We start from the raw sequence: 15,720 nt of genomic DNA, 5'->3' as shown, positions 1-15,720 counted from the left end.
ATCGCCCAAAACCTGCACTTTGTTACCCACGTTTGAGACCCCCCCCACACCGAAACCCCCAAATTTGGGGAAATCTCCCCAAAAGTCCCAAAATCGGGGAAATTCCCCCAAAACCACTGCTTGTGACCCCTTTTTGAGACCCCCACCCCTCAGCAGAAACCCAAAATCTGGGGAAATTCCCCCAAAACCCGCCGCTTGCGACCCCTTTTTGGGACCCCCCGCCCCCCCCGCCAAGAAAACCCAAAATTTGGGAAATTTCCCCCAAAACCGCTGCTTGTGGTGTGCCTGTAGGATTCCCCCCCAGACCCCAAATTTTGGGTGAAAATCCCCAAAATCCCTCCCCGTGAGGTCACTTTTAGGACCCCCCCAAAAGACCCCCAAATTTGGGGGGGAATCCCCAAAGCTGCTATTTGTGCCCCCCATTTTGGGGTGAAATCCCCCCGAAGCTGCTGCTGGGACCCCGCAAAACCCCAAATTTGGGGAAAACTCCCCCAAACCCATTTGTGACCCCAGTTACCCCCCCCAAAAAAACCAACCCTTATTTTGGGGAGAAATCCCCCAAAACCCGCAGTTTTGCCCCCCCTTAAAATTTGGGGGAAAATCCCCTAAAAAAAATACATTTCTTACCCCTGCGCCCCCCCCGACCCCAAATTTTGGGGCAAATCCCCTAAATCCCGCTGTTTGGGACCCCCCCACACCCTAAACGATTTGGGGGGGGGGCATTTTGGGTTCCCCCCTTACCTTTAGGGCCTTGGGGGTGGGGGGGGGGGCATTGTAGGGCCCCTCGCACCCCAAATGACGTCGGGGGGGGGGCATTTTGGGGTCCCCCCCCCACCCAAGTGCCTCGTTCTCCCGGGGGCCCCCCCACTTCTGCCCCCCCCGCCTGTACATAAACGCCGCTCCCTCCCGGACCCCACCGTGGTTTTTTTTGGGGTGGGGGGCCCTGAAAACAGCCCCCCCCCCCAAAAAAAATTTGGGGGGGGGCACAGACGAGGCGGGGAGGTCGCTGCGGTTCAAACATCTTTACTGTGGGGGGGTCCTTCAACTGGGAAATATTGGGGGGGGGGGGCAAAAAACATTGCGGGGCCCAAAAACCATGGGGGGCCCAAAAACCATGGGGGGGGGCACCTGGTGTGGGCCCCTCCTTGTGCCCCCCCCGTGGTGGTGGTGGGATCACTTGGCGGCGGGGGGCGGCGGAGACCTGTGGGGAGAGGGGGGTGAGTGGGGGAATTTGGGGGGGGGGCACAAAAGGGGGGGGATTTGGGATGGGGCACCCAAAATGGCGGCGGGGGGGATTTTGGGGGGGGGGGCAGTCCCAAAAGGGAGGAGGGGGCAAAAGTGGGAGAAGGATTTGGGGGGGGGGGGGGGGCAAAAAAGGGGGAGAATTTGGGGGGGGGGGGTCCAAAAAGCGGAGGAGGATTGGGGGGGTACCCCAAAAAGGGGGGGGGCACCCCGGGGGGGGGGGCAAAGGGGGAGAATTTGGGGGGGAGGGGACACACAAGGGGGGATTTGGGGTCCCAAGAGGACAACTGGGGGGGGTCACACACCCAGTGTGGGGGGGCACGCCCCGTTTTGGGGTCTCACCTCCGGCAGGGGGTCCCGGGGGGTCGGCGGCGCCTCGGTGCCCTTGGGCTCGGGGGGGGGGGGGCGCTGGCCGGGGCGTCCCCCCTGCGGCGGCCGAGCTGGGGGGGGCAGCGGCGGGGAGAGAGGGTGGGGGGACCCCGAAATGGGGGGGGGAAGCCCGGGGACCCCCCTCAGACCCCAAAATGGGGGAGTCCCATGGGGCCGCCCCAAATCCTGGGGACCCCCGGGACCCCAAAAAGGGGCTGGGGGCAACCCTAAAGGCCCCCCACTCCCCCCCTTAGGGACCCCCCGGGAACCCCAAAAGGGACCGGACCCAGCCCTATGGGGTCACCCCAAACCCTGGGCACCCCAGGGGGGGGCAGTCCCATGGGGTCTCCCCTGCACCCCAAGGCCCCCCCGGGGGGATTTGCGGACCCCAAAATAGGGCCGGGGGCAGCCCTAAGGACCCCCACCCTGAGCACCCCCTAGGGACCCCAAAACCCACCCAGGCCCGGTGCCGTGGGGTCACCCCGCAAATTAGGGACCCCAAAACGGGGTCGGGGGCGACCCTAAGGCCCCCCCCCCCGAAAAATAAAGGGGGGCGCCCAAGTGAGCCCCCCCCGAAAAAGGGGGGGGGCAAGTGAGAGCCCCCCCCAAAAGAAATCGGGAAGGGGTCCTCAGATGAGCCCCCCCCCCCCAAAATAAAGTGAGGGGGGTCCCAACTGAGGCCCCCCCCACCATAAAAATCTTGAGCAGGGGCCCCAATGAACACCCCCCCCCCCGCGAAAAAATATTTGAGGGGGGGCCACAATTGAGCCACGCGCCCCCAAATATGGAGGGGAGGGGCCCCAAATGAGACCCCCCGAAAATCTGAGGGGGGGGCCTCAAGACCCCCCCCCCCACCATAAAATATTTAAGGGGGGCCCCAAATGACCCCCACCCCCTGAAAATATGGAGGGGGGGCACCAAAAGAGCTTCCCCCCCCCAAAATAAATTGAGGGGGGGTCCCAAATGAGCCCCCCCAAAGAAATTTGACGGAAGGGGCTCAAATGGGAACCCTCCCCCAAAATTGGAGGGGGGCCATATGTGAGACCCCCCCCCGAAAGAACCAGAAGGGGGACACCAAATGAGCGCCCCCCCAATAAGGGGGGGGGAGTCCTCAAATGAGCCCCCCCCCAAAAAGAAATCCCCCCCCCCCCCCAAAAAAAAGCCCCAAAATCCGGGGAAACGGCCCCAAAATCCGGGGAAACGGCCCCAAAAGCTGCTGCTTGTGATCCGTTTAGCCCCCCCCCCCCCGAAAAAAACCACTAAATTTCAGGGAATTCCCCCCAAAAACCTCTTCTCCCCCCCTCCAATCAGGGACCCCAAAAGCCCCGAATTTGGGGGAAATGCCCCAAAAAGCTGCTGCTTGTGACGCAAAGGGGGGGGGGCACGGGGACACCCCCCAAAAATGAAAAAACCAAAACCTTTTGGGGGAAATCGCCCAAAACCTGCACTTTGTTACCCACGTTTGAGACCCCCCTCCCCACCGAAACCCCCCAAATTTGGGGAAATCCCCCCAAAAGTCCCAAAATCGGGGGAAATTCCCCCAAAACCACTGCTTGTGGCCCCGTCTCGGGGAACCCCCCCAGCAAAAACCCAAAATCTGGGGAAATTCCCCCAAAACCCGCCGCTTGCGACCCCTTTTGGGACACCCCCCCCCCCAAGAAAACCCAAAATTTGGGGAATTTCCCCCAAAACCGCTGCTTGTGGTGTGCCTGTAGGATTCCCCCCCCCAGACCCCAAATTTTGGGTGAAAATCCCCAAAATCCCTCCCCGTGAGGTCACTTTTAGGACCCCCCCAAAAGACCCCCAAATTTGGGGGGAATCCCCCAAAGCTGCTATTTGTGGCCCCCCCCCCATTTTGGGGTGAAATCCCCCGAAGCTGCTGCTGGGACCCCTCAAAACCCCAAATTTGGGGAAAACTCCCCCAAACCCATTTGTGACCCCAGTTACCCCCCCCAAAAAAAAAAACAACCCTTATTTTGGGGAGAAATCCCCCAAAACCCGCAGTTTTGCCCCCCCTTAAAATTTGGGGGAAAATCCCCTAAAAAAAATACATTTCTTACCCCTGCGCCCCCCCGACCCCAAATTTTGGGGGAAATCCCCTAAATCCCGCTGTTTGGGACCCCCCACACCCAAACGATTTGGGGGGGCATTTTGGGGTCCCCCTTACCTTTAGGGCCTTGGGGGGGCATTGTAGGGCCCCTCCCACCCCAAATGATTTGGGGGGATTTTGAGGACCCCCCCCCCAAATCATTGGGGGCAGATTTTTGGGACCCCCACCCCCACCCTAAATAATTTGGGGGCGGGTATTCTGGGGTCCCCCTTCCCTTAAACACCCTGGGGGGGCATTTTGAGCCCCCCTACCCTAAATCATTGGAGGGGGCATTTTGGGGTCCCCCCGGACCTAAATAATTTGGGGGGGGATTCTGGGGTCCCCCCTCCCTTAAACACCCGGGGGGGTATTTTAGCCCCAAAATAGGGGGCCATATGTGAGCACTCCCCCCCCCCCAAAAAAAGAACCAGAAGGGGGGCACCAAATGAGCGCCCCCCCAATAAGGGGGGAGTCCTCAAATGAGCCCCCCCAAAAAAGAATTTAGGGAAATCCCCCCCCCACCAAAAAAAAAAGCCCCAAAATCCGGGGAAACGGCCCCAAAATCCGGGGAAACGGCCCCAAAAGCTGCTGCTTGTGACCCGTTTTGGGACACCCCCCGAAAAAAACCACTAAAATTTCAGGGAATTCCCCCAAAAACCTCTTCCCCCCCCCCCTCCAATCAGGGACCCCCCAAAAGCCCCAAATTTGGGGGAAATGCCCCCAAAAAGCTGCTGCTTGTGACGCAAAGGGGGGGGGGGGCACGGGGACACCCCCCAAAAAGAAAAAAACAAAAACTTTTGGGGGAAATCCCCCAAAACCTGCACTTTGTTACCCACGTTTGAGACCCCCACACCGAAACCCCCAATTTGGGGAAATCTCCCCAAAAGTCCCAAAATTGGGGGAAATTCCCCAAAACCGCTGCTTGTGACCCCGTTTCGGGGACCCCCCCTCAGCAAAAACCCAAAATCTGGGGAAATTCCCCCAAAACCGCTTCTTGCGACCCCTTTTGGGACACCCCCCCCCCCCCAGCAAAACCCCCAAATTTGGGGAATTTCCCCCAAAACCGCTGCTTGTGCTGTGCCTGTAGGATTCCCCCCCCCCAGACCCCAAATTTTGGGTGAAAATCCCCCAAAATCCCTCCCCGTGACGTCACTTTTGGGGACCCCCGCAAAAGACCCCCAAATTTGGGGGGAATCCCCCAAAGCTGCTATTTGTGCCCCCCCCCCCCATTTTGGGGTGAAATCCCCCGAAGCTGCTGCTGGGACCCCGCAAAACCCCAAATTTGGGGAAAACTCCCCCAAACCCATTTGTGACCCCAGTTACCCCCCCCCAAAAAAAACCAACCCTTATTTTGGGGGAGAAATCCCCCAAAACCCGCAGTTTTGCCCCCACCCCCCTTAAAATTTGGGGGAAAATCCCCTAAAAAAAAAATACATTTCTTACCCCTGCGCCCCCCCGACCCCAAATTTTGGGGGAAATCCCCTAAATCCCGCTGTTTGGGACCCCCCACCCCATCTAAACAATTTGGGGGGGGCATTGTGCCCCCCCCCCCACGTAAAACACCCTGGGGGGGCATTTTGGGGTCCCCACCCCCACCCTGAATGATTTGGGGGGGCATTTTGGGGCCCCCCCTTACCTTTAGGGCCTTGGGGGGGGCATTGTAGGGCCCCTCCCACCCCAAATGATTTGGGGGGGCATTTTGAGCCCCCCCGGCACCCGAAATCATTGGGGGGGGGGGGCATTTTGGGGTTCCCCCTGACCCTAAATGACTTGGGGGGGGCATTTGAGTCCTCAAATGAGCCCCCCAAAAAAGAATTTAGGGAAATCCCCCCTCCCCAAAAAAAAAAAAGCCCCAAAATCCAGGGAAAATGCCCCAAAATCCGGGAAAACGGCCCCAAAAGCTGCTGCTTGTGACCCGTTTTGGGACCCCCCCCCGAAAAAAAACACTAAAATTTCAGGGAATTCCCCCAAAAACCTCTTCCCCCTCCAACCTGGGACCCCCCAAAAGCCCCAAATTTGGGGGAAATGCCCCAAAAAGCTGCTGCTTGTGATGCAAGGGGGGCACGGGGACACCCCCTTAAAAAAAAACAAACTTTTTTGGGGGAAATCGCCCAAAACCTGCACTTTGTTACCCACGTTTGAGACCCCCCACCCCCACTGAAACCCCCCAAATTTGGGGAAATCCCCCCAAAAGTCCCAAAATCTGGGGAAATTCCCCCAAAACCGCTGCTTGCGACCCCGTTTTGGGGCCCCCTCCTCAAAGAAAACACTAAGTTTGGGGAAATTTCCTCAAAAATCCTCAAATTTGGGGATTTTCCCCCGAAACCCGCTGCTTGTGACCCCAATTAGGGACCCCCCGAAAAAAAAACCAAATTTGGGAAATTTCCCCCAAAACCGCTGCTTGTGGTGTGCCTGTAGGATTCCCCCAGACCCCAAATTTTGGGTGAAAATCCCCCAAATCCCTCCCCGTGAGGTCACTTTTGGGGACCCCCGAGACCCCCAAATTTGGGGGGAATCCCCAAAGCTGCTATTTGTGCCCCCCCCCCCCCCATTTTGGGGTGAAATCCCCCGAAGCTGCTGCTGGGACCCCTCAAAACCCCAAATTTGGGGAAAACTCCCCCAAACCCATTTGTGACCCCAGTTACCCCCCCCAAAAAACCAACCCTTATTTTGGGGAGAAATCCCCCAAAACCCGCAGTTTTGCCCCCCTTAAAATTCGGGGGAAAATCCCCTAAAAAAATACATTTCTTACCCCTGCGCCCCCCCCGACCCCAAATTTTGGGGGAAATCCCTAAATCCCGCTGTTTGGGACCCCCCCCCACCCTAAACGATTTGGGGGGGGCATTTTGGGCCCCCCCTTTACCTAAAACACCCTGGGGGGGCATTTTGGGGTCCCCCCCACCCAAGTGCCTCGTTCTCCCGGGGGGCCCCCACTTCTGCCCCCCCCGCCTGTACATAAACGCCGCTCCCTCCCGGACCCCAAAGCCCCAAAATCCGGGGAAACGGCCCCAAAATCCGGGGAAACAGCCCCAAAAGCTGCTGCTTGTGACCCGTTTTGGGACACCCCCCCCCCCCCCGAAAAAAAAACACTAAAATTTCAGGGAATTCCCCCCAAAAACCTCTTCCCCCCTCCAATCAGGGACCCCCAAAAGCCCCGAATTTGGGGGAAATGCCCCAAAAAGCTGCTGCTTGTGACGCAAAGGGGGGGGCACGGGGACACCCCCCAAAAAGAAAAAAAAAACCAAAAACTTTTGGGGAAATCCCCCAAAACCTGCACTTTGTTACCCACGTTTGAGACCCCCCCACACCGAAACCCCCCAATTTGGGGAAATCTCCCCAAAAGTCCCAAAATTGGGGGAAATTCCCCCAAAACCGCTGCTTGTGACCCCGTTTCGGGGACCCCCCTCAGCAAAAACCCAAAATCTGGGGAAATTCCCCCAAAACCGCTTCTTGCGACCCCTTTTGGGACACCCCTCCCCCCCCCAAGCAAAACCCCCAAATTTGGGGAATTTCCCCCAAAACCGCTGCTTGTGCTGTGCCTGTAGGATTCCCCCAGACCCCAAATTTTGGGTGAAAATCCCCAAAATCCCTCCCCGTGAGGTCACTTTTAGGACCCCCCCCCAAAAGACCCCCAAATTTGGGGGAATCCCCCAAAGCTGCTATTTGTGCCCCCCCCCCCCCATTTTGGGGTGAAATCCCCCGAAGCTGCTGCTGGGACCCCTCAAAACCCCAAATTTGGGGAAAACTCCCCCAAACCCATTTGTGACCCCAGTTACCCCCCCCCCAAAAAAACCAACCCTTATTTTGGGGAGAAATCCCCCAAACCCGCAGTTTTGCCCCACCCCCTAAAATTTGGGGGAAAATCCCCTAAAAAAAATACATTTCTTACCCCTGCGCCCCCCGACCCCAAATTTTGGGGGAAATCCCCTAAATCCCGCTGTTTGGGACCCCCCACCCTAAACGATTTGGGGGGGCATTTTGGGGCCCCCCCTTTACCTAAAACACCCTGGGGGGGCATTTTGGGGTCCCCACCCCCACCCTGAATGATTTGGGGGGGCATTTTGGGGCCCCCCCTTACCTTTAGGGCCTTGGGGGGGGGGCATCGTAGGGGCCCCTCCCACCCCAAATGATTTGGGGGGGGCATTTTGAGCCCCCCGGCACCCGAAATCATTGGGGGGGCATTTTGGGGTTCCCCCTGACCCTAAATGACTTGGGGGGGGGCATTTGAGTCCTCAAATGAGCCCCCCCAAAAAAGAATTTAGGGAAATCCCCCCTCCCCAAAAAAAAAGCCCCAAAATCCAGGGAAAATGCCCCAAAATCCGGGGAAACGGCCCCAAAAGCTGCTGCTTGTGACCCGTTTTGGGACCCCCCCCCCCCGAAAAAAAACACTAAAATTTCAGGGAATTCCTCCCAAAAACCTCATCCACCCCCCCCCCAATCAGGGACCCCCCAAAAGCCCCAAATTTGGGGGAAATGTCTCCAAAAGTCCCAAAATCGGGGGAAATTCACCCAAAACCACTGCTTGTGGCCCCGTTTCGGGGACCCCCCTCAGCAAAAACCCAAAATCTGGGGAAATTCCCCCAAAACCCGCCGCTTGTGGCCCCTTTTTGGGACACCCCTCCCCCCCCCAAGCAAAACCCCCAAATTTGGGGAATTTCCCCCAAAACCGCTGCTTGTGCTGTGCCTGTAGGATTCCCCCCCCCCAGACCCCAAATTTTGGGTGAAAATCCCCCCAAATCCCTCCCCGTGAGGTCACTTTTAGGACCCCCCCCCAAAAGACCCCCAAATTTGGGGGGAATCCCCAAAGCTGCTATTTGTGCCCCCCCCCCCATTTTGGGGTGAAATCCCCCCGAAGCTGCTGCTGGGACCCCTCAAAACCCCAAATTTGGGGAAAACTCCCCCAAACCCATTTGTGACCCCAGTTACCCCCCCAAAAAAAACCAACCCTTATTTTGGGGAGAAATCCCCCAAAACCCGCAGTTTTGCCCCCCCCCCCTTAAAATTTAGAGGAAAATCCCCTAAAAAAATACATTTCTTACCCCTGCGCCCCCCCGACCCCAAATTTTGGGGGAAATCCCCTAAATCCCACTGTTTGGGACCCCCCCACACCCAAACGATTTGGGGGGGCATTTTGGGACCCCCCTTACCTTTAGGGCCTTGGGGGGGGCATTGTAGGGCCCCTCCCACCCCAAATGATTTGGGGGGGGGGCATTTTGAGCCCCCCGGCACCCGAAATCATTGGGGGGGGCATTTTGGGGTTCCCCTGACCCTAAATGACTTGGGGGGGGCATTTGAGTCCTCAAATGAGCCCCCCCAAAAAGAATTTAGGGAAATCCCCCTCCCCAAAAAAAAAAGCCCCAAAATCCAGGGAAAATGCCCCAAAATCCGGGGAAACAGCCCCAAAAGCTGCTGCTTGTGACCCGTTTTGGGACACCCCCCCCCCCGAAAAAAACACTAACATTTCAGGGAATTCCCCCAAAAACCTCTTCCCCCCCCTCCAATCAGGGACCCCCCAAAAGCCCCAAATTTGGGGGAAATGCCCCAAAAAGCTGCTGCTTGTGACGCAAAGGGGGGGGCACGGGGACACCCCCTTAAAAAAAAACAAACTTTTTTGGGGGAAATCGCCCAAAACCTGCACTTTGTTACCCACGTTTGAGACCCCCCCCCCCCCCCGAAACCCCCAAATTTGGGGAAATCCCCCAAAAGTCCCAAAATCGGGGGAAATTTCCCCAAAACCACTGCTTGTGGCCCCGTTTCGGGGACCCCCCTCAGCAAAAACCCAAAATCTGGGGAAATTCCCCCGAAACCCGCCGCTTGCGAACCCTTTTGGGACACCCCCCCCCCCCAGCAAACCCCCAAATTTGGGGAAATTTCCCCCAAAACCGCTGCTTGTGCTGTGCCTGTAGGATTCCCCCCCCAGACCCCAAATTTTGGGTGAAAATCCCCCCAAATCCCTCCCCGTGAGGTCACTTTTAGGACCCCCCCCCAAAAGACCCCCAAATTTGGGGGGGAATCCCCCAAAGCTGCTATTTGTGCCCCCCCCCCCCATTTTGGGGTGAAATCCCCCGAAGCTGCTGCTGGGACCCCTCAAAACCCCAAATTTGGGGAAAACTCCCCCAAACCCATTTGTGACCCCAGTTACCCCCCCCCCAAAAAAACCAACCCTTATTTTGGGGAGAAATCCCCAAAACCCGCAGTTTTGCCCCACCCCCTTAAAATTTAGAGGAAAATCCCCTAAAAAAAATACATTTCTTACCCCTGCGCCCCCCGACCCCAAATTTTGGGGGAAATCCCCTAAATCCCGCTGTTTGGGACCCCCCCCACACCCAAACGATTTGGGGGGGGGGGGCATTTTGGGGCCCCCCTTTACCTAAAACACCCTGGGGGGGCATTTTGGGGTCCCCACCCCCACCCTGAATGATTTGGGGGGGGCATTTTGGGGCCCCCCCTTACCTTTAGGGCCTTGGGGGGGGGGCATTGTAGGGCCCCTCCCACCCCAAATGATTTGGGGGGGGATTTTGAGGACCCCCCCCACCCTAAATCATTGGGGGCAGATTTTTGGGATCCCAACCCGCACCCTAAATAATTTGGGGGGGGATTCTGGGGCCCCCCTTTACCTAAAACACCCTGGGGGGGCATTTTGGGGCCCCCCTCACCCTAAATCATTGGGGGAGGGCATTTTGGGGTCCCCCCCCACCCAAGTGCCTCGTTCTCCCGGGGGGGCCCCCACTTCTGCCCCCCCCCCCCCCGCCTGTACATAAACGCCGCTCCCTCCCGGACCCCACCGTGGTTTTTTTTGGGGTGGGGGGCCCCGAAAACAGCCCCCACCCCCCAAAAATTTGGGGGGGGCACAGACGAGGCGGGGGGGCACAGACGAGGCGGGGGGAATTTGGGGGTGGGGGCACCCAAAAGGGGGGGGGGGGAGTCCTCAAATGAGCCCCCCCAAAAAAGAATTTAGGGAAATCCGCCCCCCCCCCAAAAAGAAAAGCCCCAAAACCCGGGGAAACGGCCCCAAAATCCGGGGAAACGGCCCCAAAAGCTGCTGCTTGTGACCCGTTTTGGGACACCCCCCCCCCCCCGAAAAAAAACACTAAAATTTCAGGGAATTCCCCCCAAAAACCTCTTCCCCCCCCTCCAATCTGGGACCCCCCAAAAGCCCCAAATTTGGGGAAACGGCCCCAAAAAGCTGCTGCTTGTGACGCAAAGGGGGGGGCACGGGGACACCCCCCAAAAAAAAAAACCAAAAACTTTTGGGGGAAATCCCCCAAAACCTGCACTTTGTTACCCACGTTTGAGACCCCCACACCGAAACCCCCCAATTTGGGGGAAATCTCCCCAAAAGTCCCAAAATTGGGGGAAATTCCCCCAAAACCGCTGCTTGTGACCCCGTTTCAGGGGACCCCCCTCAGCAAAAACCCAAAATCTGGGGAAATTCCCCCAAAACCGCTTCTTGCGACCCCTTTTGGGACACCCCTCCCCCCCCAAGCAAAACCCCCAAATTTGGGGAATTTCCCCCAAAACCGCTGCTTGTGCTGTGCCTGTAGGATTCCCCCAGACCCCAAATTTTGGGTGAAAATCCCCAAAATCCCTCCCCGTGAGGTCACTTTTAGGACCCCCCCCCCAAAAGACCCCCAAATTTGGGGGGAATCCCCCAAAGCTGCTATTTGTGCCCCCCATTTTGGGGTGAAATCCCCCCGAAGCTGCTGCTGGGACCCCTCAAAACCCCAAATTTGGGGAAAACTCCCCCAAACCCATTTGTGACCCCAGTTACCCCCCCCAAAAAAAACAACCCTTATTTTGGGGAGAAATCCCCCAAAACCCGCAGTTTTGCCCCCCCCCTTAAAATTTGGGGGAAAATCCCCTAAAAAAAATACATTTCTTACCCCTGCGCCCCCCGACCCCAAATTTTGGGGGAAATCCCCCTAAATCCCGCTGTTTGGGACCCCCACCCACACCCAAACGATTTGGGGGAGGCATTTTGGCGTCCCCACCCCAAATGACGTGGGGGGGCATTTTGGGGCCCCCCTTTACCTAAAACACCCTGGGGAGGGCATTTTGAGCCCCCCGACCCTAAATCATTGGGGGGCATTTTGGAGTCCCCCTGACCCTAAATGACTTGGGGGGCGGCATTTGAGTCCTCAAATGAGCCCCCGCAAAAAAGAATTTAGGGAAATCCCCCCCCCCCCCCAAAAAATAGCCCCAAAATCCGGGGAAAAAGCCCCAAAATCCGGGCAATCCCATGGGGTCTCCCCCTACACCCCAAGGCCCCCACGGGGGGATTTGGGGACCCCAAAATAGGGGGCCATATGTGAGCCCCCCCCCCACAAAAGAACCAGAAGGGGGGCATCAAATGAGCCCCCCCCCAATAAGGGGGGGAGTCCTCAAATGAGCCCCCCCCAAAAAAGAATTTAGGGAAATCCCCCCCCCCAAAAAAAAAAGCCCCAAAATCCGGGGAAACGGCCCCAAAAGCTGCTGCTTGTGACCCGCTTAGGGACACCGCCCCCCCCCCCGAAAAAAACCACTGAAATTTCAGGGAATTCCCCCCAAAAACCTCTTCCCCCCTCCAATCAGGGACCCCCAAAAGCCCCAGATTTGGGGAAACGGCCCCAAAAAGCTGCTGCTTGTGACGCAAAGGGGGGGCACGGGGACACCCCCTTAAAAAAAAAAAACAAATTTTGGGGAAATCGCCCAAAACCTGCACTTTGTTACCCACGTTTCAGAACCCCCTCCCCCCCCACCGAAACCCCCCAAATTTGGGGAAATCACCCCAAAAGTCCCAAAATCGAGGGAAATTCCCCGAAAACCGCTGCTTGCGACCCCTTTTGGGACCCCCTCCCCCAGCAAAACCCCCAAATTTGGGGAATTTCCCCCAAAACTTGTGGTGTGCCTGTAGGATTCCCCCCCCCCAGACCCCAAATTTTGGGGCAAATCCCCCCAAATCCCTCCCCGTGACGTCACTTTTGGGGACCAAACCAACCCTTATTTTGGGGAGAAATCCCCCAAAACCTGCAGTTTTGCCCCTCCCCCTTAAAATTTGGGGGAAAATCCCCTAAAAAAAATACATTTCATACCCCTGCGGCCCCCCGACCCCAAATTTTGGGGGAAATCCCCTAAATCCCGCTGTTTGGGACCCCCACACCCTAAACGATTTGGGGGGCATTTTGGGTTCCCCCCTTACCTTTAGGGCCTTGGGGGGGGGGGCATTGTAGGGCCCCTCAAAACCCCAAATGATTTGGGGGGATTTTGAGGACCCCCCGCCCCCAAATCATTGGGGGCAGATTTTTGGGACCCCCACCCGCACCCTAAATAATTTGGGGGGGGATTGTGGGGTCCCCCCTTCCCTTAAACACCCTGGGGGGGCATTTTGGGCCCCCCCCCACCCTAAATAATTTGGGGGGGATTTTGGGGTTCCCCCTGACCCTAAATGACTTGGGGGGCATTTTGGGGTCCCCCCTTACCTTAAGCACCTCGGGGGGGGGGGGCACTGTAGGGCCCCCTCCCACCCCAAATGATTTGGGGGGGGCATTTTGAGCCCCCCCGACCCTTAATCATTGGAGGGGGACATTTTGGGACCCCCACCCGCACCCTAAATAATTTGGGGGGGATTCTGGGGTCCCCCCCCTCCCTTAAACACCCGGGGGGTATTTTAGCCCCAAAATAGGGGGCCATATGTGAGCCCTCCCCCCCAAAAAGAACCAGAAGGGGGGCACCAAATGAGCGCCCCCAATAAGGGGGGAGTCCTCAAATGAGCCCCCCCAAAAAAGAATTTAGGGAAATCCCCCCCCCCCAAAAAAAAAAGCCCCAAAATCCGGGGAAACGGCCCCAAAATCCGGGGAAACGGCCCCAAAAGCTGCTGCTTGTGACCCGTTTTGGGACCCCACCCCCCCCCCCCGAAAAAAACACTAAAATTTCAGGGAATTCCCCCCAAAACCTCTTCCCCCCCTTCCAATCAGGGACCCCCAAAAGCCCCAAATTTGGGGAAATGCCCCAAAAAGCTGCTGCTTGTGACGCAAAGGGGGGGGGGCACGGGGACACCCCTTAAAAAAAATCAAACTTTTTGGGGGAAATCGCCCAAAACCTGCACTTTGTTACCCACGTTTGAGACCCCCCCCCACCGAAACCCCCCCAATTTGGGGAAATCCCCCCAAAAGTCCCAAAATCGAGGGAAATTCCCCCAAAACCGCTGCTTGCGACCCCGTTTTGGGGCCCCCTCCTCAAAGAAAACACTAAGTTTGGGGAAATTTCCTCAAAAATCCTCAAATTTGGGGATTTTCCCCCGAAACACGCTGCTTGTGACCCCAATTAGGGACCCCCAGAAAAAAAAAACCAAATTTGGGGAATTTCCCCCAAAACCGCTGCTTGTGGTGTGCCTGTAGGATTCCCCCCAGACCCCAAATTTTGGGTGAAAATCCCCCCAAATCCCTCCCCGTGAGGTCACTTTTGGGGACCCCCCCCCAAAAGACCCCCAAATTTGGGGGGGAATCCCCCAAAGCTGCTGCTGGGACCCCTCAAAACCCCAAATTTGGGGAAAACTCCCCCAAACCCATTTGTGACCCCAGTTACCCCCCCCCCAAAAAACCAACCCTTATTTTGGGGAGAAATCCCCCAAAACCCGCAGTTTTGCCCCACCCCCCCCCCTTAAAATTTGGGGGAAAATCCCCTAAAAAAAATACATTTCTTACCCCTGCGCCGCCCCGACCCCAAATTTTGGGGCAAATCCCCTAAATCCCGCTGTTTGGGACCCCCCCAAACGATATGGGGGGGGGGGGGCATTTTGGGGCCCCCCTTACCTTTAGGGCCTTGGGGGGGGCATTGTAGGGCCCCTCCCACCCCAAATGATTTGGGGGGATTTTGAGGACCCCCCCGCCCCCAAATCATTGGAGGGGGACATTTTGGGACCCCCCCACCCTAAATAATTTGGGGGGGATTTTGGGGTCCCCCTGACCCTAAATGACTTGGGGGGGGCATTTTGGGGTCCCCCCTTACCTTAAGCACCTCGGGGGGGGGGCACTGTAGGGCCCCCTCCCACCCCAAATGATTTGGGGGGGGCATTTTGAGCCCCCCCCCCGACCCTAAATCATTGGAGGGGGACATTTTGGGACCCCCACCCGCACCCTAAATAATTTGGGGGGGGATTCTGGGGTCCCCCCTCCCTTAAACACCCGGGGGGTATTTTAGCCCCAAAATAGGGGGCCATATGTGAGCCCTCCCCCCCCCAAAAAAGAACCAGAAGGGGGGCACCAAATGAGCGCCCCCCCAATAAGGGGGGGGGGAGTCCTCAAATGAGCCCCCCCAAAAAAGAATTTAGGGAAATCCCCCCTCCCCAAAAAAAAGCCCCAAAATCCAGGGAAACGGCCCCAAAATCCGGGAAACGGCCCCAAAAGCTGCTGCTTGTGACCCGTTTTGGGACACCCCCCCCGAAAAAAACCACTAAAATTTCAGGGAATTCCCCCCAAAAACCTCTTCCCCCCCCCTCCAATCAGGGACCCACCAAAAGCCCCGAATTTGGGGGAAATGCCCCAAAAAGCTGCTGCTTGTGATGCAAGGGGGGGGGGCACGGGGACACCCCCTTAAAAAAAAACAAACTTTTTGGGGGGAAATCGCCCAAAACCTGCACTTTGTTACCCACGTTTGAGACCCCCCCCCCACCGAAACCCCCCAATTTGGGGAAATCCCCGCAAAAGTCCCAAAATCAGGGGAAATTCCCCCAAACCCGCCGCTTGTGGCCCCCTTTTGGGACCCCTCCCCCCCAGCAAAACCCCCAAATTTGGGGAATTTCCCCCAAAACCGCTGCTTGTGGTGTGCCTGTAGGATTCCCCCCAGACCCCAAATTTTGGGTGAAAATCCCCCAAATCCCTCCCCGTGATGTCACTTTTGGGGACCCCCCAAAAGATCCCCAAATTTGGGGGAATCCCCAAAGCTGCTATTTGTGCCCCCCACCCATTTTGGGGTGAAATCCCCCGAAGCTGCTGCTGGGACCCCTCAAAACCCCAAATTTGGGGAAAACTCCCCAAACCCAT

This window comes from Anser cygnoides, chromosome 31 (genome assembly GCF_040182565.1).
Source record: "Anser cygnoides isolate HZ-2024a breed goose chromosome 31, Taihu_goose_T2T_genome, whole genome shotgun sequence".
In the NCBI taxonomy this organism is placed as follows: domain Eukaryota; kingdom Metazoa; phylum Chordata; class Aves; order Anseriformes; family Anatidae; genus Anser; species Anser cygnoides.
The sequence above is the reverse complement of the archived record's forward strand: the minus strand, read 5'-3'. Positions refer to the sequence as shown.